Source organism: Pongo pygmaeus, chromosome 1, assembly GCF_028885625.2.
Source record: "Pongo pygmaeus isolate AG05252 chromosome 1, NHGRI_mPonPyg2-v2.0_pri, whole genome shotgun sequence".
Lineage (NCBI taxonomy): Eukaryota > Metazoa > Chordata > Mammalia > Primates > Hominidae > Pongo > Pongo pygmaeus.
The window spans coordinates 63,228,042-63,254,643 of record NC_072373.2 but is presented as its reverse complement, the minus strand read 5'-3'; the positions used below and the strand labels follow the sequence as shown (position 1 = coordinate 63,254,643).

Genomic DNA, 26,602 nt, shown 5'->3' with positions numbered 1-26,602 from the left:
AAAGAACCGTTCTGGCCACTATCTGGCAAAACAGCTGTGCTGTGTTGTGGGGGTTCCTTCCTCATTCAAACTGTTTGGACTCTCCAAAGCTGGCAGGCTGGAATGGCTGAGTCAACCAAACCACAGAGGTGGTGTCTGCCTCTTCCCCTGGGAACTTGGTCCCATCTCAGACAGACTCCAGACTGTTGTCATTGGCTGGCTGGAATTCCAAGCCAGTGGGTCTTAAGTTGTGAGGTGCCATGGAAGTGGAGTCCGCAGAATGATGCTGCTTGGCTCCCTGAATTCAGTCCTCTTCCTAGGAATATGCACAGATGGATCTCCCACCTTGCTAGGGATCTTGGGGCTGAAGTATGTAAAACTCCCAGGTCTCTATGAGTGCCTGAGCAGCTACTCTACTGAGACTCCACACAGCTCTGTGTATTGGACCCAAGGCCATGGTGGCATGGGCTCACAAGAGGAGCTCCTGACTTGTGGGTTGCAAAGATCTGTGGGAGAAGCATGGTTTCCCTGGCAGGGTCGTACATTACTCACCGCTTTCCTTGGCTGGGGGTAGGGGTTCCTTTGGCTTCATGCCACTCCAGGATGGGCCATCACCCCACCCTTATTTTCTTTGTTCTCCGTGAGTTGAGTTGTTTGCCTAGTCAGTACCAATGCGAGAACTCAGATATTTCAGTTGAAGGTATTGAATTTACTCGCCCCTTTCATTTCTCTCCTTGAGAGCCACAGACTGCATCTGCTTCTAATCAGCCATCTTCCTTCATTCTTTCTTATGACTCCATACATAAAGTATAGGGGGTCTAGATCTGTTGTTTATTGGTTTTGCTAGCTTTAGCTAATGTTAACTTTGCCTTTTCTTTATAAGCTTTTATTGTGAGCTCATCTTACTTTACTATGTGGCATTCAAGTGGGTCTAAATTAGGCAATAATTTCAACAGAGAGGCGTTGCTTGTGCTGAGATCCAAGGGGTTCTAATAGCCAAGGACCACTTAAATTCTCTGTAAGTATCTTAAATCAGCTGAAAGTGAAGGCTCAAGTTGACACCTCAGTGCTAGTCTAAGGCTCAGAATCCCAATAGTGTTATACTACCAGTATCTGCCTCGGGGCAATCCAACTCCTCTGGGCAGCCTACTGCTTCCAGCTGCCAGCACTGGCTACAGTTAAACCTATCCACCACCACTCCTTTACTCAGAAAGATACTAACATAACTTCCAAACCTTTTGTAAGACTTACAGTGCCTCAAAGGCTCCATTCTATTCACAATGCGTAATTCTACAGGGGGAAGATCTCACAAAAAACTTATTTTACTACAGTGCTAGACACTAAAATTTTACAGTCAATGATTAAACTGGATTCTATAGACAGAGAGGCATCTGTACTGCTATCAACATCTTCTTCTATCAGGGACATTCAGATAAGACTACTCTGAAAAAATTGCTGCATTCACAAAGAAAATTAACATTTTTGGGGGGTACCTACTAAGTGCTAGTTGTTAAACACTCAGTAAACACCAGGTAATATGTCAACACTTTATAACATTTATTTTTTCTATTTTCTATTGTTTCTAGTTCTCCTAATGCTATTTCTAACGTCTCTACCTCTGATCATGGTTTTATTTCATATTCCTGTTTGATTAAATAACAAATATAAGAAATCTAGAAGCAGCCTTTAAGAAGGAAAGGAACAGATGATTGTGTAAAAATACATTCCATTTCTAAATAAACAAATGGGCAAAGTGGAGCAAAATCCCAAATTATTCACAGACTATTCCAAAACTTCATTTGAAAGTTTAGCTTTCAAATAGACCCATGGGAACTTATTTAACTCATAATGCAGCAGATTACTCATGTGTTCATTCATTCAATAAATTATTACTGAATACCTGTTATTTGCCAGACACTGAAATAGGTGCTGGAGATATAATTGTAATCAAAATAAAGTAGTTCCTGTTCCTGTGTAGCTCACAGTTTAGCTTGAGGTACAAACTATACAAATAATAACCATTAAAATGCAACCTTCCATGAAAACAATGGGAAAATAGGGTGATATGGATGCATACAAAATGTGAAAGGGTTAGCCTGGAAAAGGAGAAGGGACAATGAGAGGTTGGGAGAAAAGACATGCAAATATCCATAGGTAAGAAAAAATATATATTACCTTAGTGAAATAAAGAGGAGTTATGGGTGATAGAATGGAAAAGACTGAAGAGCCACTTTTGGGAAGGATGATGAATGATGAATCTGGAAATATAAATGAGAGTGGGGCCATTGAAAGCAATATTGAAACATTTTGATTTCTCTAAGAACAATGGAGAGTCATTGAGGAATTTTATACATAGAGGTAATTTGACTAGATATGCATTTTTCAAAGATTCTTTGGCTACAGTGTGAAAAATGAAATGAGAATGGGGGTGGATAGGAGCCTGGGAAACCAGGTAGGATGGGTTTTCAGTGATTTAGGTGAGTGATGATGGTGATCTTTGCAAGGTTACTGGGGATAACAGTGGAGGGAAATTGATGGATTCAACAATTTAAAGGTAGGATGTATTGCTTGTAAGGAAATAAGAATTCAGGAGAATGGTTCAGAGGTGACTCTATGACTGATTTGGCTTAATCACTTCTCTGTTGGGGGAAATTAGATCTTGAGTTGCAGCTGGGAAATTTGGATCTTAGCAACACAGAAAATCCTTGCTGCCAGCAAAACCTCCATAACATATTTGCGTGAAGGAGGCTTCCTTCCCCCTTTTTTGTTTCTGACCCAGAAAGAGAGAGAGGTTTCCTTATTTGCTCTCTGCCATTACTCATGCCCAGTTGAGGAAAGAATGTTGTCTACAATAAAGGCATTAAGTAGGAGAAGCAAAAAATCAAGGTTTCAGTCTGACTTGATGAAGATGAAGGAAAAAACAAGACAGAACTGTGAGGTCACTGTTTCCAGGAGTTGAGAAAAATAGGGGTCCCAGCTTGAACTTAGGTCAGTTACTGATATCCAGTTATGTCTGCTCATACTCATGACTGATAGAATGTATCCACCAGGGGCCTAATTTCATGGCTGACCAGAGGTCACCTAGAAAACAGCACATTTAATGAAGTCAAGTATTACAGAAAAAATGTGACTCCAAGTACAGCAGAATGTTTATCATGTAGAGCTTCAAAGTGTGGGCTCTAGAGCTATAGAGTGATGGTTAATAGCAAGGTTTTAAATTCCACCTTCACCACCTGCTGTATTTGGCCATGGGCTGTTAATTTAATTGCTATATGGCTGGGTATTCTTAGTTTTAAAAATGATAACTTCCCTAATTATTTGATAGGGTTATTGTGAAGATAAAAGGAACTAATACATACAAAGCACTTTTAATAGTCTCTGATACATAATGACTCAATAAATATTAACTATTTAATATTAGCCATTTAAAATAACCAAGTATTATTACTTTAGCTCAGCTCTTCATGAACTCCAGGTCTCAATCTGGAGGTGGAGATGAGGATAGTAGGGAATAAAGTGAGACTATAATAATGAAATAATATTCTTGACTAAAATCTTGCTAATATATTAGGGCAGAAGAATCACAAAAAAAAAAAAGAGTGTGCAATGCTGTCAGATGTGCCATGGTACCCACTGCTCTAGGCTGGGTCTGGAAGGCAGAGACTTACCCTAGACATCAGACGCAGTGTCCACACAGATCCCAGGCAGTGAGCCTTGCTAAAGGAGGCTAGGTCCCCAAAATGCAGGTCTGTCACCCTTGATAGTGTTTCCTTGGTGTTTTAAATGAACTTTCACTGTTTGTCATATAATATTTAGTTTTAGAGAGCCATATTACTGATAAAAATAGTATGACTTATTTTTGAGAGGTAAATAAGATAATTGGGGGCAATCTGAGCAAAGTCTTCAATTGTGTTTCTGCTAAAGTACGTGAAGTACATGCCACTTGCTCAGTAGGAAAGACTGTTGGCAGACTGACAAGATGAATCATTGCTGAAATGTATTCAAATACAATTATAGAGCAGAACCAGGGATAGAATCTAACAGGAAATAAACCCCATGGGTCATTCTGAGTTATGTCCTTTTTAGTGAGTCTGTTTTAGTTTAAGTTTATTTGAATAATACTAAGATGTACTGTATTGAGCAAGGGAAAGACTCTTCTGTAACATTCGGGAAACTTTTATCACGCAAGTTTTATCGTCTGGTTTTTCACTTTTTATGCAAATTTTTTTCCCCTTCATGTTAGAATAATTTTGGTCAATGTTTTCTCAAGATATGACTAATTTTTATTTTATCGTCTTTAGAGAAAGTCAAAGAGTCACAATACCTTTCTTTTATCACAATAGAACCTACTGTACACAAAATTTAAAATGTATCCTTGGTTTTCATCTGAAGTTTTGCAATATAATGCAAATTAATACTTTTTCATCTTCAGCTTTTTGAAATTCACTTTCTACACTGCACTTAGAAATGCATTTTTAAAACTAAAATATGAGCATGTAGTTTCCCTGTTTTAGTCTCTTCAGTGGCATCCATTGACCTAAGGCTTACCAGGCCTGCCACATCTGGCACTGTGATATTGTGAAATATTGAATACATTTGGTTTTCCTTCCCTTTTCTTGGCATACAGCTCTTAAAACTCTTGGAGTCTCTTAACTGATATGTCTTTTTGTAAGCTAATAAGATGACTGATGGCTGGGGACTTCTGGAAAACTGGGGGCTACTAGATAGCCTCAGAATGGAGAACTGTTGCCAAGGGAACCAACCCTGCAATTAAAGATTTGGAACTTTTAGCTTCACCCTCCAACCAGGGTGAGTGAAAGTTGGGTCGATCGCAAGTTGCTAATGATTTAGTCAGTCATGCCTATGCAATGAATCTTCCATAAAAACCTGAAAGGACTGCATTTGAAGAGCTTCTGGGGAGCTAAACATGTGGAGGTTCCTGGAGGGTGGCACCCAAACAGGGCAGGAAAGCTCTCACATCTCTTGCCCTATGCATCTTTTCCATCTGGCTGTTCATCTGTATCCTTTGAAGTATTCTTAATAATAAATGGGTAAATATAAGTGAAGTGTTTTCCTGAGTTCTGTGAGCTCCTCTAGCAAATTAAACTCAAAGAAGAGGTCATGGGAACCCCTGCTTTATAGCCAGTCAGTCGGAAGAAAAGGTAACAACCTGTGGCTTGTGATTGGCATCTGAAGTGAGCATCAGTCTTGTGGGACTGAGCCCTTACCCTAAGTTATCTCCAGGTAAATAATGTGAGAATTGAATAGAATTCCAGGACACCCCTCTGGTGTCTGCTGGAGATTTGCTTGGTGTATGGGGAACCCCTCCCTCACATCTGGTCACAGAAGCATTCTGTGCTGTATTGAATGAGTGTTAGAGAAGGAAAAAACACTTTTTTTTTCCTGTCTCTATCAGATACCTACATACTACTTCGGCTTCAGCTCCCACTCTGATTCTTCTTTGTCTCCTGCTCAAGACACACAGGATTTACTTCCCTTCTTCAGTGTATAGTACAACCTTCCTTTTAGATCAGATATTAAAAATCCAAATGTAGCAGAGGCAGATTAAAGTGAAGCAGATCAGGTATAATACAGTCAGGATTGCTGGTACCTGTGGCAAAATGGAGAACACATACTCTCATAAAAGCAGCTGCTACTTGGTTCAACTGATTGCTGCCATGTCTTAGATCCTCTAATTTTTCAAGAAAACTAGAAATTTGATTTTTTTTTTTCTGTAATCTCAAAGTTTTTCAATATCGGCAACTAATTTCTTAAGCAAACTAAAAGTCAGTAAAGCATGTTCTGCTGCTATTTTTATTCCTATATGCAACCAAGTTGAAAACTTAAGATATTAATCTTCTCCGTTATACCCCTCTTCCTAGGCCTTAGCCCTTTATCTTCTCAGGAGATTCCCCCACAGATTTAAATCCCCTTTATCTAAAGCTCTCACAGCTACCTTTATATTTCCTTTTGTAACATTCATCATACCTTTGTGAGTCATCATTGTCATTAATCTCTTATAAATTCCATGAAGTTAGAGACTGTGCACATCTTTTTAAAAACTATATCTAGAAGAATGCTTGGGATATAAAAGGGTGTTAGGCTGGGCAGAGTGGCTGATGCCTGTAATCCCAGCACTTTGGGAGGCTGAGACATGTGGATCACCTGAGCTCAGGAGTTCGAGACGAGCCTGGCCAACTTGGTGAAACCCCGTCTTTAAAAAAATACAAAAATTAGCCGAGTGTGGTGGCATGTACCTGTAGTCCTAGCTACTCAGGAAGCTAAGGTAGGAGGATCACTTGAGCCTGGGAAGCAGAGGTTGCAGTGAGCTGAGATTACACCACTGCACTCCAGCCTGAACAACACAGTGAGACCCTGTCCAAAAAAAAAAAAAAAAAAAAAAAAAAAGAAAAGAAATATTTGTGAATCTAATTGAAACATTATATTCATTATATTAATGTTAGATATACAAGATAAATATTATGCCCATTTTATAGTTTGTAAAACTATAACACTGTGGACTTAAATGACCTTTTTGAGGTCATTCAGCTTTTGGTAGTAAGTTCAGCTTCTGACTCAGAGATCATAGCTCTTGCCACCAGGCCTTGCTATGTTTCTTAGCCATCTTCAGATTTTTCATAATATTGCAAGTCTGAAAGTTTGAACACTATAGATTGTTTAAAACTAATTCTGAATATATGTTTTAATATTTGCTATATAGTCAAAATTAAGTTAAAATGAAATTTAGGAAAGCAAAGACAAATAGCATTGCTAAAAGACATGAAGAATTTGTTTAATTTGGGAAAATGCTTTTTTTCTAGATTCAGTGCTTTTACCTAATATTAATATTTGATTAGCTTAAAGTAAACATTAATTGTCCAGCCCATTCATACATTAATCTGACAGTTTTTTCTCCATTGCATTAGCTAAGAGTAAGTCTTGATCAACTAAAAGCATATTTTTTTGTTTTTCTCATACAGGTTATGTTATTGGCATCCATCAATATGCTGGATGGATGCAAGGAAGAAAAGAGAAAAAGAAAAATTATATGGGAAGTGGAAGAAATAAAAGAAGTTGCAGAGCTGCTAATATAACTGGATTATCAGAAAGTGTCACCGGTAAACTGAGTTCTTTCTCTACTTTATGTTGGTTGCAAGAAAGAACACCCAGTTGGAAAGACCAGCAAGCCGCTGGCGAGAATTCGAGAAGGAGTGCACTCTCACTCTAAAGATCCCTTTTCCTCAAACCATATGAGGAATGGGGTTTTTAAGGACTGTGTGAGAGGTGGGAGAGAAATGTTAGTATGTGCAGGGTGGGACTCCAGACGTGCAGGCTCAACTCACAAACATATGTCTTCCTAAAACTCATACACACAAAATACAAAATAGCAGAGCCTTTCTTTTTGGGGGAGGTAATGTTAGCATTATAATAATATATTAATGACTTATGCCAGCTAAAGGTAATCTGTTTCAGTTTGTGCCAGTTTGGGGGTCTTATCTCCCTTTGGTATCTGGTCATATGTCATAAAGCTTTGGTGCCATCCCAGTCCATATGGTTTCTTCAAGCAGCTGTGCCTATAAATAAGAGACTAAAGAAAAACAGTAAGGAAAAGAACTTTCCCAGCTATTTCATCAGGGCTTCCTTGGTAACAAAGTTAATAGGCAATTTTTGGTCATTTTCCAGGATTATTTTAAAATCACAGCTAGAAGGCACCAACGATTTCAAGGAGGCTAGTTATTGCTACACTTCAGGACCATTAGAAATGTTTATATTACTTAAATCAATATTGCTAATTCTAGTAATCTCTCTTAAGGAAATAAATATCTTAAAAAATAAATAAATGGTTTTATAAGTTAGGGCATATCCCAACAATGTGATATTACAAATAATGATTAGTGATGTTTTGCAGGTATTCAATAATGCATGTGAATGGTCATTACATAGAGTTAAGTAAGTAAAAAAGGAATTCAAGTCTGTTATAAAATATTTCCCCCAATGCCAAAAAAATGTAAAAATAAAAGGCTAAAATTAAATTTCAAAGAGGGGGCTTCAAGATGGCTGGCTAGCAGCATTTCATGCCACCTCCTCCACTTAGAAGAACCAAAATAGTACATGGACAGTGTGTTAGTCTGTGCTGCCATAAAGGAATATCTGAGGCTGGATAATTTATAAAGAGAAGAGGTTTATTTTGGCTTACAGTTCTGCAGGCTGTATAGGAAGCTTGGTGCTGGCATCTGCTTCTAGTGAGGCCTCAGGAAGCTTACAATCATGGCAGAAGGCAGAGGGGAGCCAGCATATCACATGGCAAGAGAGGGCGCAAGAAAGAGAGGAGAAGTTCTCAGACTCTTTTAAACAACCAGATCTTTTGTGAACTCAGAGGAAGAACTCACTCATTACCAGAAGGAGGGCACTAAGCCATTCATGAGGGATCTGCTACCATGACCCAAACACTTCCCACCAGATCCCACCTCCAACACTGGGGATCACATTTCAATATGAGATTTGGAGGGGACAAGCATCTGAACTATATCAGAATATGTTATCCCAGAGAGAACTTGAATTCAACAGAGAGGTGACAGGACACACTGAAAGCAAGAAAGGAAAAAATAGAGAGGCAGCCTGCTTAGCAGGGATTGCCTGGGTGTAAAAGTGATTTCCCAACCGGAGGAAAGGATAAGTGAGAGACTTCTGGCAGCTAACGTTCCCACGGTGGAATCATGTAATCCTGGTCACGGGAGAACCCTTTGAGCCTCCCAACCCCTGAAATTAACATAGGTAGCTGCCAGGAGACTGTGGGATGGAGCTGTACTAGGGAGAGAGCTTGCACTGGGTTCCACACCCTATCTGAGACTTAAGTGGTTACAGCAAGGTGCTATTATCAAACCTAGCCTTTGGCAGACTGCACACTGCCCTGTGGCCCAGTGGTGCCAGAATTAAGATGTTATGGAAACTCAGGCTACTGCTGCTAAAACTAGAGAATGAGCTGAGTGTGCTCCTGGGGCTGGAGCTAAGAAGCAAGAAAAGTGTGGGCTGAAGCTCCTGATGCCAGGAAATAGGCACTACCAGGATTGAGACTGGGACACAAGTGGGGCATGAATTGCTGCTGGGACGTTGTCATGTGCTGGGTGGGGGCTCCTGCAGCTGGGATGGAAGAGTGAGCCAGGCATGAGCTACTGCTACCAGGGCTGGGGAAAAGCACCAAGTGTAAGAGTGATGCATATTCCCCACATGCTGGTTCAGGCTGTGGCCACCAACGATGGCCGCACTCTCTCTAGTGGCATTCCTCAGCATAGTTGTTACTGCCTCTCATCCTAGCACTCCACCTGGGACCTGAAGATTGTTATGCCCCTGCCCACCACAGCTGGTGCCTGCTGTTGCCATTGGGTGGCCTGAGCACAATCCTATCTACCCTGGCTTTAGCCCTCCCTTCAGGACAGAGAACATAGCTTGGGGTCCTGGAGATTGCCCAATCCAAGCTACCACTTCGGGCATCTCAGCACTCCTTGTGGAGCCTGCGGTTGGACCTAAACTCCCAGCTGCTACCACTTCAGCTGGCACCTACCTGCAAGTGCCATCTTTAGGCTTGGATATTGGCCTGTCTAGTACATCGCAGCCACTACCAATATCAAGGCACACTGCTTGACCCAGAGAATTATTCTCCCACTCTTATTGTCATTGCCTAAACCACACTAGTTTCCCAGGGGCCTGAGAACCCACTCACTCTTTCACCTGGTCCACTGCTGCCACTACCAGCATCAGAGCAAGCCACCTGGAGTCCCAAGAATTTGCTCACTGCTAACCGCCAACAGAAATACCAGTGTACACCACCCTGGGGCACAAAAATAGGCATGCTCAGCCACTGATGCCACCACTGTGGCCTGAAAACTGGCTCACCTGGCATCTCAGCCCCCAGCACAACTTCACCACAGCATCCTCTAATAACTGTACTTTAGCACACTGAGGAAATCACAGATGCCATTAATGCTGTTTACAACCAAAGAAATCATACAGAGACTACACTACTACACACACACACAGAATCAAAGGCAAAGTACCCTACCCAACCAACACCATAGATGTATCTTCAGGAAAAGTCCTCTTTTACAGGAGTTAATTCAAAAATAGGAAGAAGTGACTGTTACACCAGATGCACAGATATCAACATAATGACCCAGGAAATTTTAAAAGCAAGGAAAAGCCGGGCACGGTGGCTCACGCCTGTAATCCCAGCCCTTTGGGAGGCCGAGGCGGGCGGATCATGAGGTCAGGAGATCGAGACCATCCTGGCTAACATGGTGAAACCCCGTCTCTACTAAAAATGCAAAAAATTAGCCGGGCCCGATGGCGGGTGCCTGTAGTCCCAGCTACTCGGGAGGCTGAGGCAGGAGAATGGCGTGAACCCGGGAGGCAGAGCTTGCAGTGAGCCGAGATCATGCCACTGCACTCCAGCCTGGGCGACAGAGCAAGACTCCGTCTCAAAAAAAAAAAAAAAAAAAAAGAAAAGGAAGGAAATATGACACCTCTGAAGAAACACAATAATCCTTAGGGAATAGACACATCTTAATCAAAAAGAAATGTTTGAAATCCCAGACAAAGAATTCAAAATACTGATTTTAAGGAAACTCAGTGAGATACAAGAGAATTCTGAAAAACAATCCAAATACATCAGAAAAATATTTCAGGAACTGAATAAAAATTGTATAAAAGATATATATATATATTTTAGACAGAGTCTCACTCTGTTGTCTGTTGCCCAGGCTGGAGTGCAATGGTGCAATCTTGGCTTATCGCAACCTCTGCCTCTGGGGTTCAAGTGATTCTCCTGTTTCAGCCTCCTGAGTAGCTGGGACTACAGGCATGTGCCACCACTCCTGGATAATTTTTTAAATTTTTAGTAGAGATGGGGTTTCATCATGCTGGCCAGGCTGGTCTCAAACTCCTGACCTCAAGTGATCCATCTGCCTTGGCCTCCCAAAGTGCTGGGATTACAAGCATGAGCCACCACACCCAGTCATATATTTTAAAAAATAACCCAATGAAAATTCTGGAACTAAAAAAATTCATTGAAGGAAATACAAAATACATTTGAAATCTTCAGAAATAGTCTAGATCAGGCAGAAGAAAGACTCTCAGAACTTGAAGACAAGTTTTTTGAAATAATCCATTCAGAGAAAAATAAAGAAAAAAAGAATAAAAAAGACCAAGCAAAGCCATTGCCACATTTGGGACAACAGAAAGTGGTCATATATTCAAATTTATTAGTATATTTAGTAGAGATAGGGTTTTGTCATGCTGACGAGACTGGTCTCAAGCTCCTGACCTCAAGTGATCCGCCCACCTTGGCCTCCCAAAGTGCTGGATTACAAGCAGGAGCCACCACACCTGGCCATATATTTTTTAAAATAACCCAATGAAAATTCTGGAACTAAAAAATTAATTGAAGGAAATACAAAATACATTTGAAATATTCAAAAATAATCTAGATCAGGCAGAAGAAAGAATCTCAGAACTTGAAGACAAGTCTTTTGAAATAATCCATTCAGAGAAAAATAAAGAAAAAAAGAATAAAAAAGACCAAGCAAAGCCATTGCCACATTTGGGACAACATAAAGTGGTCAAATATTCAAATTATTGGTATCCCTGAGTGCAAAGAGACAAAGAAAGGATTAGACAATCCATTTAATGAAATAATAGATGAAAACTTCACAAGTCTAATAAGAGATTTAGACACTCAGATACAGAAGGCTCAGTGATTTCCCAGGAAGATACAGTGCAAAAAGATCTTCTATATGGCACATTATAGTCAACCTGTATAAAGTCAAAGATAAAGAGAAAATCTTAAAAATGGCAAAAGAAAAGCATCTAGCCGCCTATAAAGGAAATCCCATCAGACCAACAGCAGATTTCTCAGCAGAAGCCTTACAGACCAGAAGAGAATAGGATGATACGGTCAAAGTGCTCAAAGAAAAATACTGTTAGCCAAGAATACTACATTCAGCAAAATTATCCTACATAAATGAAGGAGAAATAACGTCTTTCTCAGATAAGCAAATGCTGAGAAAATTTGTTATCACTAGATGGGGCCTTTAGGAAATGCTCAAGGGAGTCCTAAACCTGGAAACAAAGGATATTTACCACCATGAAAACATACAAAACTGTAAAACTCACTGACGAAGCAATCACACAAAGGAGAAGAACAGACTCAAGTGGTACCACTACAGCAATCCACCAAACCACAATAACAATCAATAAGAGAAAAAGAAAAGATATATTTCTATATCTTTTATATATCAATATCTATCTATATCTTTTTATCTCTCTATACATATGTATAACAACCAGAAAATAATTAATATGACAGGAACAAAACCACAGATATCAATAACAACCTTGAATGCAAATGGTTTAAGTTCTCCACTTAAAAGATATAGAATTTATCTATTTCTTCTAGGCTATCCAACATTTCTGTGTTTAATTAGTTCTTGCTTTTCTAATTCCTTGAGGTGCACTAATGTGTTGTTTATAAGAATTTTTTTATTCTTTTGTGACATAAGCATTTATTGCTATAAACTTCTCTCTTAGAACCGGTTTTGCCATGTATAATAGGCTTTCATATAATGTGTTTCCATTCTCCTTGTTTGTCTCAAAAAGTTTTAAAATTTCTCTTTTAATTTTGTTATTGATCCAGTGGTAATTTAAATGTATATTGTTAATTTCCATGTATGTAGAAAGGTTTCAAGATTTTTCTTGTTTTTGATTTCTAGTTTTATATAATTGTGGCGAGGAAAAATACTGGATATGATTTCTATATTATTAAAGAGTTGTTTCATGGCCTAATATATGATCTATCCTGGAGAATGTTCCATGTGCTTTTGAGAAAAATGTACATTCTGCAGCTATTGAATAGAATGTTCTCTAAATGTCTGTTAGGTGCATTTGATCTATGGTGAAGTTTAAGTTCAATGTTTCTTTGTTGATTTTCTGCCAGTTGACCTATCCATTGTTGAAAGTGGGGGTATTGTTATTATTGCCATTATTGTATTGCAATCTATCTCTCCTTTTAGATTTAGTAATATTTGCTTTATATATTTGTCTGCTCTGGCATAAGGTGCATATATATTTATAATTGTAATATACTCTTGTTGAATTAACTCCTTTAAAATTATATAATAGTCTTCTTTGTCAATTTTACAGTTTTTGACTTAAAGTCTATTTTATCTTATGTAAGTATGGCTATGCCTGCTTGCTTTTGGTTTTCATTTGCATGAAATATCTTTTTCCATTCCTTCACTTTCACACTATGTTTGTCTTTAATGGTGAGGTGACTCTGTTATAGGGAACATATAGTTGGGTTCTGTGTAGGGGTGTGTGTTTGTGTTTAATCCATTCAGCCGTTCTTTATCTTTTTTTTATTATTATACTTTAAGTTCTACGGTACATGTGCACAACGTGCAGGTTTGTTACACAGGTATACATGTGCCATGTTGGTTTGCTGCACCCACCAACTCATCATTTAAATTAGGTATTTCTCCTAATGCTATCCCTCCCCCAGTCCCACACCCCCTGACAGGCCCCAGTGTGTGATGTTCCCCGCCCTGTGTCCAAGTGTTCTAATTGTTCAATTACCATCTATGAGGGAGAACACGCAGTGTTTGGTTTTCAGTCCTTGGGATAGTTTGCTGAGAATGATGGTTTCCAGCTTCATCCATGTCCCTGCAAAGGACATGAACTCATCCTTTTTTATGGCTGCATAGTATTCCATGGTGTATATGTGCCACATTTTCTTAATCTAGTCTATCATTGATGGACATTTGGGTTGGTTCCAAGTTTTTGCTATTGTGAATAGTGCTGCAATAAACATACGTGTGCATGTGTCTTTATAGTAGCATGATTTATAATCCTTTGGGTAAATACTCAGTAATGGGATCACTGGGTCAAAGGGTATTTCTAGTTCTAGATCCTTGAGGAATTGCCACACTGTCTTCCACAATGGTTGAAGTAATTTACACACCCACAAACAGTGTAAAAGTGTTCCTATTTCTCCACATCCTCTCCAGCATCTGTTGTTTCCTGACTTTTTAATGATCACCATTCTAACTGGCATGAGATGATATCTCATTGTGGTTTTGATTTGCATTTCTCTGATGACCAGTGATGATGAGCATTATTTCATGTATCTGTTAGCTGCATAAATCTCTTCTTTTGAGAAGTGTCTGTTCATATCTTTGCCCAATTTTTGATGGGGTTGTTTGTTTTTTTTTCTTGTAAATTTGTTTAAGTTCTTCATAGATTCTGGATATTAGCCCTTTGTCAGATGGATAGACTGCAAAAATTTTCTCCCATTCTGTAGGTTGCCTGTTCACTGTGATGGTAGTTTCTTTTGCTGTGCAGAAGCTCTTTAGTTTGATTAGATCCCATTTGTCTATTTTGGCTTTTGTTGCCATTGTTTTTGGTATTTCAGTCATGAAGTCCTTGCCCATGTCTATGTCCTGAATGGTATTGCCTAGGTGTTTTTTTAGGGTTTTTATGGTTTTAGGTCTAACATCTAAGTCTTTAATCCATCTTAAATTAATTTTTGCATAAGGTGTAAGGAAGGGATCCAGCTTCAGCTTTCTACATATGGCTAGCCAGTTTTCCCAGCACCATTTATTAAATAGGGAATCCTTTCCTCATTTCCTGTTTTTGTCAGGTTTGTCAAAGATCAGATGGTTGTAGATGTGTGGTTTTATTTCTGAGGCCTCTGTTCTGTTCCGTTGGTCTGTATATCTGTTTTGGTACCAGTATCATGCTGTTTTGGTTACTGTAGCCTTGTAGAATAGCTTGAAGTCAGGTAGCGTGATGCCTCCAGCTTTGTTCTTTTTGCTTAGGATTGTCTTGGCAATACGGGCTCTTTTTGGTTCCGTATGAACTTTAAAGTAGTTTTCTTTGCAATTCTGTAAAGAAATTCATTGGTGGCTTGATGGGGATGGCATTGAATCTATAAATTACTTTGGGCAGTATGGCCATTTTCACGATATTGATTCTTTCTATCCATGAGTATGGAATGTTCTTTCATTTGTTTGTGTCCTCTTTTATTTCGTTGAGCAGTAGTTTGTAGTTCTCCTTGAAGAGTTGCTTCACATCCTTTGTAAGTTGCATTCCTAGGTATTTTATTCTCTTTGTAGCAATTGTGAATGGGAGTTCACTCATGATTTGGCTCTCTGTTTGTCTGTTATTGGTGTATAGGAATGCTTATGATTTTTGCACATTGATATTGTATCCTGAGACTTTGCTGAAGTTTCTTATCAGCTTAAAGAGATTTGGGGCTGAGATGATGGGGTTTTCTAAACATACGATCATGTCATCTGCAAACAGGGACAATTTGACTTCCTCTTTTCCTAATTGAATACCTTTATTTCTTTCTCTTGCCTGATTTCCCTGGCCACAACTTCCAACACTATGATGAATAGGAGTGGGGAGAGAGGGCATCCTTGTCTTGTGCCGGTTTTCAAATGGAATGCTTCCAGTTTTTGCCCATTTAGTATGATATTGGCTGTGGGTTTCTCCTAAATGTCTCTTATTATTTTGAGATACGTTCCATCAATACCTAGTTTATTGAGAGTTTTTAGCATGAAGCACTGTTGAATTTTCTTGAAGGCCTTTGCTGCGTCTATTGAGATAATTATGTGGTTTTTGTCATTGGTTATGTTTATGTGATGGATTATATTTATTGATTTTCATATGTTGAACCAGCCTTGCATCCCAGGGGTGAAGGCGAGTTGATGGTGGTGGATAAGGTTTTTGATGTGCTGCTGGATTCAGTTTGCCAGTGTTTTATTGAGGATTTTTGCATCGATGTTCATCAGGGATATTGGTCTAAGATTCTCTTTTCTTTGTTGTGTCTCTTCTGGGCTTTGGTATCAGGATAATGCTGGCCTCATAAAATGAGTTAGGGAGCATTCCCTCTTTTTCTATTGATTGGAATAGTTTCAGAAGGAATGGTACCAGCTCCTCTTTGTACCTCTGGTAGAATTCCGCTCTGAATCTGCCTGGACTTTTTTTGGTTGGTAGGCTATTAATTATTGCCTTAATTTCAGAGCCTGTTATTGGTGTATTCAAAGATTCAACTTCTTCCTGGTTTAGTATTGGGAGGGTGTATGTGTCCAGGAATTTATCCATTTCTTATAGATTTTCTAGTTTATTTGTGTAGAAGTGTTTATAGTATTCTCTGATGGTAGTTTGTATTTCTATGAGCTTGGTGGTGATATCCCCTTTATTATTTTTTATTGTGTCTATTTGATTCTTCTCTCTTTTCTTCTTTATTAGTCTTGCTAGTGGTCTATCAATTTTGTTGATCTTTTCAGAAAACCAGCTCCTGCATTCATTGATTTTTTGAAGGGATTTTTATGTCTCTATCTCCTTCAGTTCTGCTCTGATCTTAGTTATTTCTTGCCTTCTGCTAGCTTTTGAATGTGTTTGCTCTTGCTTCTCTAGGTCTTTTAATTGTGATCTTAGGTCTATTTTAGATCTTTCCTGCTTTCTCTTGTGGGCATTTAGTGCTAGAAATTTCCCTCTACACACTGCTTTAAATGTGTCCCAGAGATTCTGGTACGTTGTGTCTTTGTTCTCATTGGTTCCAAAGAACATCTTTATTTCTGCCTTCATTTCATTATTTACCTAGTAGTCATTCAGGTGCAGGTTGTTTAGTTTCCATGTATTTGTGCAGTTTTGAGTGAGGTTCTTAATCCTGAGTTCTAATTTGATTTCACTGTGGTCTGAGAGACTGTTTATTGTGATTTCTGTTCTTTTACATTTGCTGAGGAGTGCTTTACTTCCAATTATATGGTCAATTTTAGAATAAGTGAGATGTGGTGCTGAGAAGAATGTATACTCTGTTGTTTTGGGGTGAAGAGTTCTGTAGATGTCTATTAGGTCTGCTTGGTGCAGAGCCGAGTTCAAGTCCTGGATATCCTTGTTAACCTTTCGTCTCGTTGATCTGTCTAATATTGACAGTGGGGTGTTAAAGTCTCCCATTATTATTGTGTGGGAGTCTAAGTCTCTTTGTAGGTCTCTAAGAACTTGCTTTATGAATCTGGGTGCTCCTGTATTGGGTGCATATATATTTAGGATAGTTAGCTCTTCTTGTTGAATTGATCCCTTTACATTATGTAATGGCCTTCTTTGTCTCTTTTGATCTTTGTTGGTTTATAGTCTGTTTTATCAGAGACTAGGATTGCAACCCCTGCTTTTTTTTGCTTTCCATTTTCTTGTTACATCTTCCTCCATCCCTTTATTTTGAGCCTATGTGTGTCTCTGCACGTGAGATGAGTCTCCTGAATACAGCACACTGATGGGACTTGGCTTTTTATCCAATTTGCCAGTCTGTGTCTTTTAATTGAGGCATTTAGCCCATTTACATTTAAGGTTAGTATTGTTATGTGTGAATTTGATCCCGTCATTATGATGTTAGCTGGGTATTTTGCCCCTTGTGATGCAGTTTCTTCATAGCATTGATGGTCTTTACAATTTGGCATGTTTTTGCAGTGGTTGGCACCAGTTGTTCCTTTCCATGTTTAGTGCTTCCTTCAGGAGCTCTTGTAAGGCAGGCCTGGTGGCGACAAAATCTCTCTCAGCATTTGCTTGTCTGTAGAGGATTTTATTTCTCCTTCACTCAGGAAGCTTAGTTTGTCTGGATATGAAATTCTGGGTTGAAAATTCTTTTCTTAAAGAACGTTGAATATTGGCCCCCACCCTCTTCTGGCTTATAAAGTTTCTGCCAAGAGATCCACTGTTAGTCTGATGGGCTTTCCTTTGTGGGTAACCTGACCTTTCTCTCTGGCTGGCCTTAACATTTTTTTCTTCATTTCAACCTTGGTGAATCTGACAATTGTGTGTCTTAGGGTTGCTCTTCTCGAGGAGTATCTTTGTGGTGTTCTCCGTAATTCCTGAATTTGAATGTTGGCCTGCCTTGATAGGTTGGGGAAGTTCTCCTGGATAATACCCTGAAGAGTGTTTTCCAACTTGGTTCCATTCTCCCCATCACTTACAGGTACACCAATCAAATGTAGATTTGGTCTTTTCACATAGTCCCATAGTTCTTGGAGGCTTTGTTTGTTTCTTTTTACTCTTTTTTCTCTGAACTTGTCTTCTCGCTTTATTTCATGAATTTGATCTTCAATTACTGATATCCTTTCTTCCACTTGATCGAATTGGCTATTGAAGCTTGTGCATGCTTCACGAAGTTCTCATGCCATGGTTTTCAGCTCCATCAGGTCATTTAAGGTCGTCTCTACACTGTTTATTCTAGTTAGCCATTTCTCTAACCTTTTTTCAAAGTTTTTAGCTTCCTTGCGATGGGTTAGAACATGCTCCTTTAGCTCGGAGAAGTTTGTTATTACCAACTCTGTGAAGCCTACTTCTGTCAACACGTCAAACTCATTCTCCGTCCAGCTTTGTTCCCTTGCTGGTGAGGAATTGCGATCCTTTGGAGGAGAAGAGGCACTCTCATTTTTAGAATGTTCAGCTTTTCTGCTCTGGTTTCTCCCCATCTTTGTGGTTTTTATCTACCTTTGGTCTTGGATGCTGGTGACCTACAGGTAGGGTTATGGTGTGGATGTCCTTTTTGTTGATGTTGATGCTATTCCTTTCTGTTTGTTAGTTTTCCTTCTAACAGTTAGGTCCCTCAGCTGCAGGTCTGTTGGAGTTTGCTGGAGGTCCACTCCAGACCCTGTTGGCCTGGGTATCACCAGTGGAGGCTGCAGAACAGCAAATATTGCAGAACAGCAAATGTTGCTGCCCGATCCTTTCTCTGGGAGCTTGGTCCCAAGGGGGCACCCGCCTGTATAAGGTGTCTGTTGGCCCCTGCTGGGAGGTGTCTCCCAGTTAGGCTACATAGGTGTCAGGGACCCACTTGAGGAGGCAGTTTTTCTGTTCTCAGAGCTCAGACGCCATGCTGGGAGAACCACTGCTCTCTTCAGAGCTGTCAGACAGGGACGTTTAAGTCTGTAGAAATTTCTGCTGCCTTTTGTTCAGCTATGCCCTGCCCACAGAGGTGGAGTCTATAGAGGCAGTAGCCTTGCTGAGCTGCAGTGGGCTCCATCCAATTTGAGCTTCCCAGCCACTTTGTTTGCCTACTCTAGCCTCAGCAATGTCAGACGGCCCTCCCCCAGCCCAGCTGCAGCCTCACAGGTTGATCTCAGACTGCTGTGCTAGCAGTGAGCAAGGCTCTGTGGGCATAGGACCTGCTGAGCAAGGCACAGGAGAGAATCTCCTGGTCTGTTGGTTGCTAAGACCATAGGAAAAGCACACTATTTGGGAGGAAGTGTCCCGTTTTTCCAGGTACAGCCTGTCATGGCTTCCCTTGGCTAGGAAAGGGAAATCCCCCAACCCCTTGCACTTCCTGGGTGAGGTGATGCCCTGCCCTGCTTTTGCTTGCCCTCCATGGGCTGCATCCACTGTCCAACCAATCCCAGTAAGATGAACCAAGTGCCTCAATTGGAAATGCAGAAATCACCCATCTTCTCCGTTGATCATGCTGGGAGCTGCAGACGGGAGCTGTTCTTATTCAGCCATCTTTATTTATCTTTTAATTGGAGAATTTAATCCATTTACTTTCAAGGTATTACTGATAGATAAGAACTCATTTCTACCATTTTGTTAATTAGTTTTTAGTTGTTTGGTACATCCTTTGTTCCTTTCTTCCTCTGTTGTTTTTTACATTTGTGGTTTTCTGTGGTGCTATGCTTTTTTTCTTTCTTCCTTTTTTTTTCTTTTGAACCATTTTGACTTTAAACCTTCATACTAGATAATTGAAACACTTACATAGCACCATTATATCACTGGGGTATTCTGAGGTTCATTATGAATTTACCTATACTGGTAAGTTTTACACTTTCACATGTTTTCATGATAGTAATTATCATCTTTTCATTACAGTTGTATTACAGCGTTAAGCATTTCTTGTAAGGCTGGTGTAGTGATGATGAGTTCCCTCTGCTTTTGTTTGTCTGGGAATGTCGTTATGTCTGCATTATTTCTGAAATATTACTTTGCTGGATAAAGCGTTCTTGGTTGACAGTTTTTTTTGTTCTGTCCACTCTGAATATTTCAACCCACTCTTTTCTGGCCTGCAAATTTTCTGCTGAGAAATTTCTGATAGTCTAATGGAGATTTTATTATATATGGCTTGATGCTTTTATCTTGTAGTTTTTAGAATTGTCTCTGTCTTTGACTCTTTACAGTTTGCTTGTAATGTGCCTTGGAGATAATCTTTTTTGTTTGAATCCAGTTGGGGACTTTTGAGTTTCCTGGATCTGGATGTTCCTATATCTTCCCAGACTTGCAAAGTTTTCAGTTGTTATTTTGTTAAATAGGTTTTCCATGCATTTCTCCATATTTTCTCTTTTTGCCTCTCCTTTAATGTCAATGTTTTTTCATTTAATGGTATTCCACAAGCCTTGTAGGCTTTCTTCATTTTTCTTCATTCTTCTTTCTTTTATTAGCTCACATTCAGAAATTCTTTCTTCTTTTTGATCTAGTCTGTTATTGAATATTTCAGTTGTATTATTTTATTTTTCTCATTAAATTTTTCAGCTCCAAGATGTCTGTTAGATTCTTTTTATGATATCTATCTCTTTGTTGCATTTCTCATTCAGCTCATGATAGTTTTTATCCTTTTATTGAACTGTTTGTCTATATATACTTGTATCTCTCTGAGTTTCCTTAAGATCATTATTTTGAATTTTTTAGGCACTTTGTAAATAACTTTTTCTTTGGGATCTGTTACTGGAGACTTATTGTGTTCCTTTGGAGGGTTCATTTTCTTGCTTTTTCATATTTCTTATGTCTCTACATTGATATATGCACATCTAGTGAAACTGTCACTTTTTCCAATTTAATGGAGTAGTTCAGCCAAGAACACTTTATCCAGCAAAGTAATATTTCAGAAATAATGCGGACATAATGACATTCCCAGACAAACAAAAGCAGAGAGAACTGGTCATCACTACATCAGCCTTACAAGAAATGCTTAATGCTGTAATACAACTGTAAAGAAAGGATGATAATGTATGTAAATACAGACTTCTTTATGCAGATGGAGAATATTGGTTGAGTATGGTGCATTGACTCTGGTACTGGATGGACTCAGTAGCATGGTCTTTGTACAGTTTCTTCAGCATTAATAATCACCAGCAATGTCTGTGATTGCCTCAGTAGCTTAGACTGCAAGAATTTGTGACAATGATGGTGTGATTTTGCTGAAGGTGGGGTTGCTGGGGTATTTGTCAGGCTGGGCACATATAGGCCCATACATGGCAAGATGAGCAACTGTATGGTGATCTTTATAGGGAGGCAGGCCTGTTGAACTGGATGTCAAGAAAGGCACAGATGCTGGCATGAGCTGACACTGTGAACTGGCTAGATGTGTAGTGGCTTCCCCACTGTGCAGGTTCCCCTTTTCCCAAGGGGGCTTGGTGCTGCATGGTTTCGCATGCCAGGCTCTTGGTCATTCATTTGGACCTAGGCTCCAGGCAGGTGGGGTCATGGTGCTGTAGGTACCCATGTGAAAGTGATGAAATAATGGCAGGCATTCAGGAATGAATGCAGCTAGTGGCTACTGGCCTCTAGTGCAAGACACACTCTTACAATGCGTTCAGTTTCAATATGGCACTATGCTATAGCAGCTTATGTCAGGGGTATAGGGGTGTTCAATTTGGGCTTCTGCTCTGATACCATTTAGCCATGCAGACGCCTGGTAACTCTGCAAACTGGATTTGTGATCTGTGAGGACTAAGGGACTTTCTGTAGCAAGGACTTCTGGCATCTGTGGTGGTAATGAGGATCACTGGTGGTCTCCAGTTTACCTTTTCCCTATAAGAAGTCTCTCCTGACTGGGCAAGGGAGACTGTGACAGAGGCAGGATGCCTCATTCTTCTCTCTGTGGTGCTATCCTGGGCTTTCTTGCTCCACAGGGATTTTACCACTTGTCTGATACTCTCCAGCCTACTTTCCTAGTTACTCAAGTCAAAATATAGTTATTTCTTCATTGTTTTGGTCTCAGTTTTCTCATGGATAAGGGCAAAAAAACCATCTCATAGGTCTGCTTGGAGAAGAATAAATTTAAATGTTTGGTGCTGTGCCTGAAACACATGTAAATGCATCCCAAAGATTGTTTTTTTTAACTAGCATATCCATGCATGGAGAGAAAAATCTAGGCTAGGTCAGATTGTTTCCATTTGCCGTATTTTGACCCATTCATATCTTTATTGAATTGAAGATGGGCTTAAAGAAATACATGGAAATTTAAGAACGGATAGAAAAGGGAAGTCTGAGAACAAGCATAATAGTCATATCATTTTTTCAAAAAAAATAGCAATGTTGTGAGTTGATATTAAATGTATATTTATAAATATTGTATGGATAACACAGTTTTAGGTTATTTTAAGTACTTAAAAGTAATAAACTGATTGGTGAAATCATTTTATTCCTAGAGTAGTTTACCAAATACATACTATTACAAATAATATTTTAAATTATAAATTAAAAAAATAACAAAGCAATCTGACAGTTTGGGAAATAAAGTGAGAAAAATCACATACACACCCCCAATCCATAAACTGAACACAACCATTTCTAACATTTTGAAGTCTCTTCCTTAAGATTCCCCAACCACCTCCCTCTAGATAATCTTTTTCACGTTTGTAATCAAAATACATACACAATTTTATATCTTGCTTTGGGAAAATTAACATAAGCATTTTTTACATTGGTGCAGTCTTTTGAACTCAGTAATATTACATAGAGTCTAATATTTATAATATTTACTTTAATTTTAGAATCTGAAGTTGTATTCAACTTTATATTTTGCATAGTAATATGATAGACAGCTTTGCATGTATATTTTTAATAGTATAGAATTGTTTCCTTAAGATAGATCACAGATACTCCAAATTACAAATGATTCTAATCAGAGATGTTAGCCGGCAAGGAAACTATTAAGAATTAATCTTCAGCCAAAGTTAAATAATCAAAAATTCGAAATTATTGAAAATAACATTTCTCATAAATATATGTAAAGGGAACAGAAAAGCCCCTAAACCCACTTGGGTTTTAAAGTATTTCCAGTGATTTTTAAAAAGATAAAAATCTTTCAACTTTAGGTAAAGTTTTTAGATAAACAGAATTGATCTGGTTTTATGTTATTTTTAAAAACCCAGCATTTGTTTTATGTAAACAAATAGCATACACAGGGTGCTAAGATTTTATTCAGATTGTTAAAACTGGCATAAACAATGGTAACATTGGAAACTCTAAAATGATTAAAATTTATTGGCTGATTTTTTCTTGATTATATAACTAATGAGATTCATATAACTAACAGGATTTCTGTGATAACTTAAAATGAGAACTTATTAAATTTTTTGTGTCATCCCTGAGATATTTGTCCACATCTTGCATCATCATTGTGGGAAAAATCCCCCCAGATTGTGAATATATTCAAATCGCATTTTCAGTAAACTGTGGAATGACCACACAACAGATGGTATCCAATTTTGGTATGTTTATACAGAAATGATTTAAAAATTCAATTTGGGAATCAAATTTTTAGGTAAAAGTGGTTTATTGAGTTTAAGATTATTATTTAATTCAGTCTGATTCTTTTGACTACCTCATCTCTAAAAATGTATAGTCTTCCTATTGGGCAGACTAGGTTTGAACACACTAAACAATTGGAGACAAATAGAAGAACATGAAATTCATTGTTAAAAGCATTTGTAAAGGTTAGTAATTAAAGTTTTTTAGAGAGACCATCTTTTAAAGAAAAGTGTGTTGAATACTCACCATGTATCAATGATAAGAGTCCAAATTGAATGGACAGTGAATCAAGCCAGGTTGCTGTCTTCTGTGAACTCACAGTTTAAGGCAGGACTGAGATCAAGAGCTAGTTTTTTCCCTCTCCTTTTCACTCTATATAGTTTATCTACCACTATTATAGTGCTTTACTCACCATGTTTAAATTAATACTTGTTAAAGTCAATATTTTGTAAGTACTACGAATGAAGTCTATGGATCAAAGGGAGGGTATGGTTAATTTTCACTTAGGAAGAAAAATCAAATCATATAGGAAGTGATACTTATGGTGAGTTTGAAGAATCAGAAGATACATGTAGAGAAGACAAAGAACAAATTTCTAGGCCAAATGAAGCAAATAATTAAAGGTAACTGTGAAAGAGCATGGCATATTCAGGGGAAGATAAATTCAAGGTTCTTAGGAATTATATCTGCTTTTTATACAGGGTTAGGAACATAGGGTAAGCAAAAATAAAGGTACCACACATCAGTGGAGGCCAGCTCTGAATTTCAATGCCAATGAGTAACAGTTTTGTCTCAAAGGCAAGACAGATCCAATGAAGGATTTAAATTAGAAAATAATCAGATATGGCACGTAGATGTTGAACAAGAAAGTAAAAATACTACTTAGCAGGAGATCAGCTAGAGGCTATTCTTATTATCTTGGTGATAGATTATAATCTATATAATCTAGTATAAACTAAGGCAGTAGGTAAGAAGAAGGTCTGGCAGAGGAAATACTCCCACGATAGAAACAAGATTTTCCTCCTTGTTTCTTGTTTGTTGGAAGGAAGGAGTTATGAAGAGGTAATAGTAGAGGGCTAGAGCTTGGATGAGTAAATACAACTGGAAATGAAATTTAGAATCAGTCATTAAAATGACAGTTGATACAGTGTGATGATTGGGAATGTGAGATGTGGATGGGGAAGGAAGGAACTTAGTAAACTAGAATGGATAGACAGGAAGAGAAGAAATACCACTATATTTTTCTAACCATTCTTTTCAAATTAAATTTCAGAATGTATTAAAGGTTGACTGTATTTTTAAATCACCAGCTATTCATATGCCAAATGTTAACCATTCTTAGATGTGTTGAAATCCACATTGCCCCTACAACAGATGTTCTAAGGTAATCTTGTGACAAAGATGGAAAATTCCTTCGTTACAAGTATAAACAAAAAATCAATACATTTTAAGGGAAAGTTTGTACTAAGAAATTACACATTTTTTTCTCAGTGAATAGCTTATCTAAATTTCCTATTAGCACCAGCACTTCTTGGTTTCTTGGCCTTCTACCTGGTTTATTAGAAGTAAAAACATGTTTTGAATGAGCTGACTCTTTTCAAGATGATGTTGAAACAGACTTTCTGTATTAAGGTATTCGAACACACTATTATATATAAACAAGATATAGTGTTTTAGGTGATTTCCACTAACCAGATATATGTCATTATGATTAGAGTAAAAGTACAATATATAAAAATGTGTAATTTATTCTGAAAATTTAATGTCTTAAATGGAAGTGATAAGAGAAACTCTTTCTCTGGGTTTAATTATGACAAAAAATAAGTGATTGAGAAATGTATGAATAACATAGAACTTAAGAGATATGTCTGGCAACTTGGAGTTCATAATCAATGAAGAATTGCAAAATGATAAAAAACAAAAATTTTTATTTCTTTATTAGCTCTTTCCCTCCCTCCCTCCCTCCCTCCCTCTTCCTCCCCCCTCCCTCTTCCTCCCCCCTCCCTCCCTCCCTTCCTTTCTTCCTTCTTTCTTTCATTCCTTCATTCCTTCCTTCCTTCCTTCCCCTCTCCTTCCCTCCCTCCTCCTCCCTCCACCCTCTGTCTCTTCTTTCTATTCTTTCTTTCTTTGTCTTTTATTTTGCTAGTGATGTTCAGAATAAGAAGAATTAGGTAGAGACAGGTCTACTATTTAGAGATGGAGAACTAAAATTAACCAATCACAGAAAGAAAACAAAGCTATTTTGCTTTCATCTTCTTCTAAGAGAATGGCATTTACATTAACCTGCTGATATGTGTTAATTGGTGACTATAAAGAGAAAATTGGAATTTGGGAAAGGGGACTAAGACAAGCAATGCCAGTATAAAATAATGGAAAAATTATAGGGTCTGACATTAAACCAGGGTTTGATTTATGTCCTACTGGATATGTGGCTAGGGAAGATGTTTGATCTAGTCAAGCTGAGTGTATGGAAAGTTTCATTTTCTTCATCTTTAAGATGGAAATAATAATACCTACTGGACTATTGATATAATTGTGTCAAATGAAATAATATGTTTGAAGCGTATTGGACAGTGCTTAAGTTTTCTTCTGTTTCCAACTAGTAAGATACGTAGTATCTTCACGCTGTACTCAAACTATATACATCCAGTGGAATTACACCCTGGTTTCTGAAAGTACTTTGATATGTGACCATAAAGCTTTCTGTTGGTAGTCTTTGGAAAATTGTGTAGGAATGGCAGAGGTTTAGAGAAAAAGAGTGGCTCTGATTTTTTTTTTTAAAGAAATATGGTAGAGTTGGGAGATTTCTAAAGAGTAAAATTCACGTTAATCCCTGGGAACATTTTCTAGAATATATTACTAAATGAATAGCTTGGAAGACTTAAGTAATGTTATTTTGAGTTAGAATCCAGCATGAGTTCCAAGAGAACAGGTCATGATAAACAAATCAGTTTTATTTCTGCTAGGGTTGCTAGGCTGATAGATGAAGGTAATGCTATAGACACCTAAGATATTTAGTGAAGTGAGAGTAGCAAACTGCTCATAATTA

At 38.3% G+C, this 26,602-nt stretch overlaps 1 long non-coding RNA gene across 1 annotated transcript in view; it reads left to right on the top strand.

The window, feature by feature from the left end:
• LOC129014029 (uncharacterized) overlaps positions 1-26,602 on the top strand; it is a 132,222-nt gene that overhangs the window by 97,996 nt on the left and 7,624 nt on the right. The window contains exon 7 of the long non-coding RNA XR_008494103.2: positions 6,960-7,097. This is a non-coding gene — a long non-coding RNA (uncharacterized LOC129014029). The remainder of the gene's footprint in view (positions 1-6,959; positions 7,098-26,602) is intronic.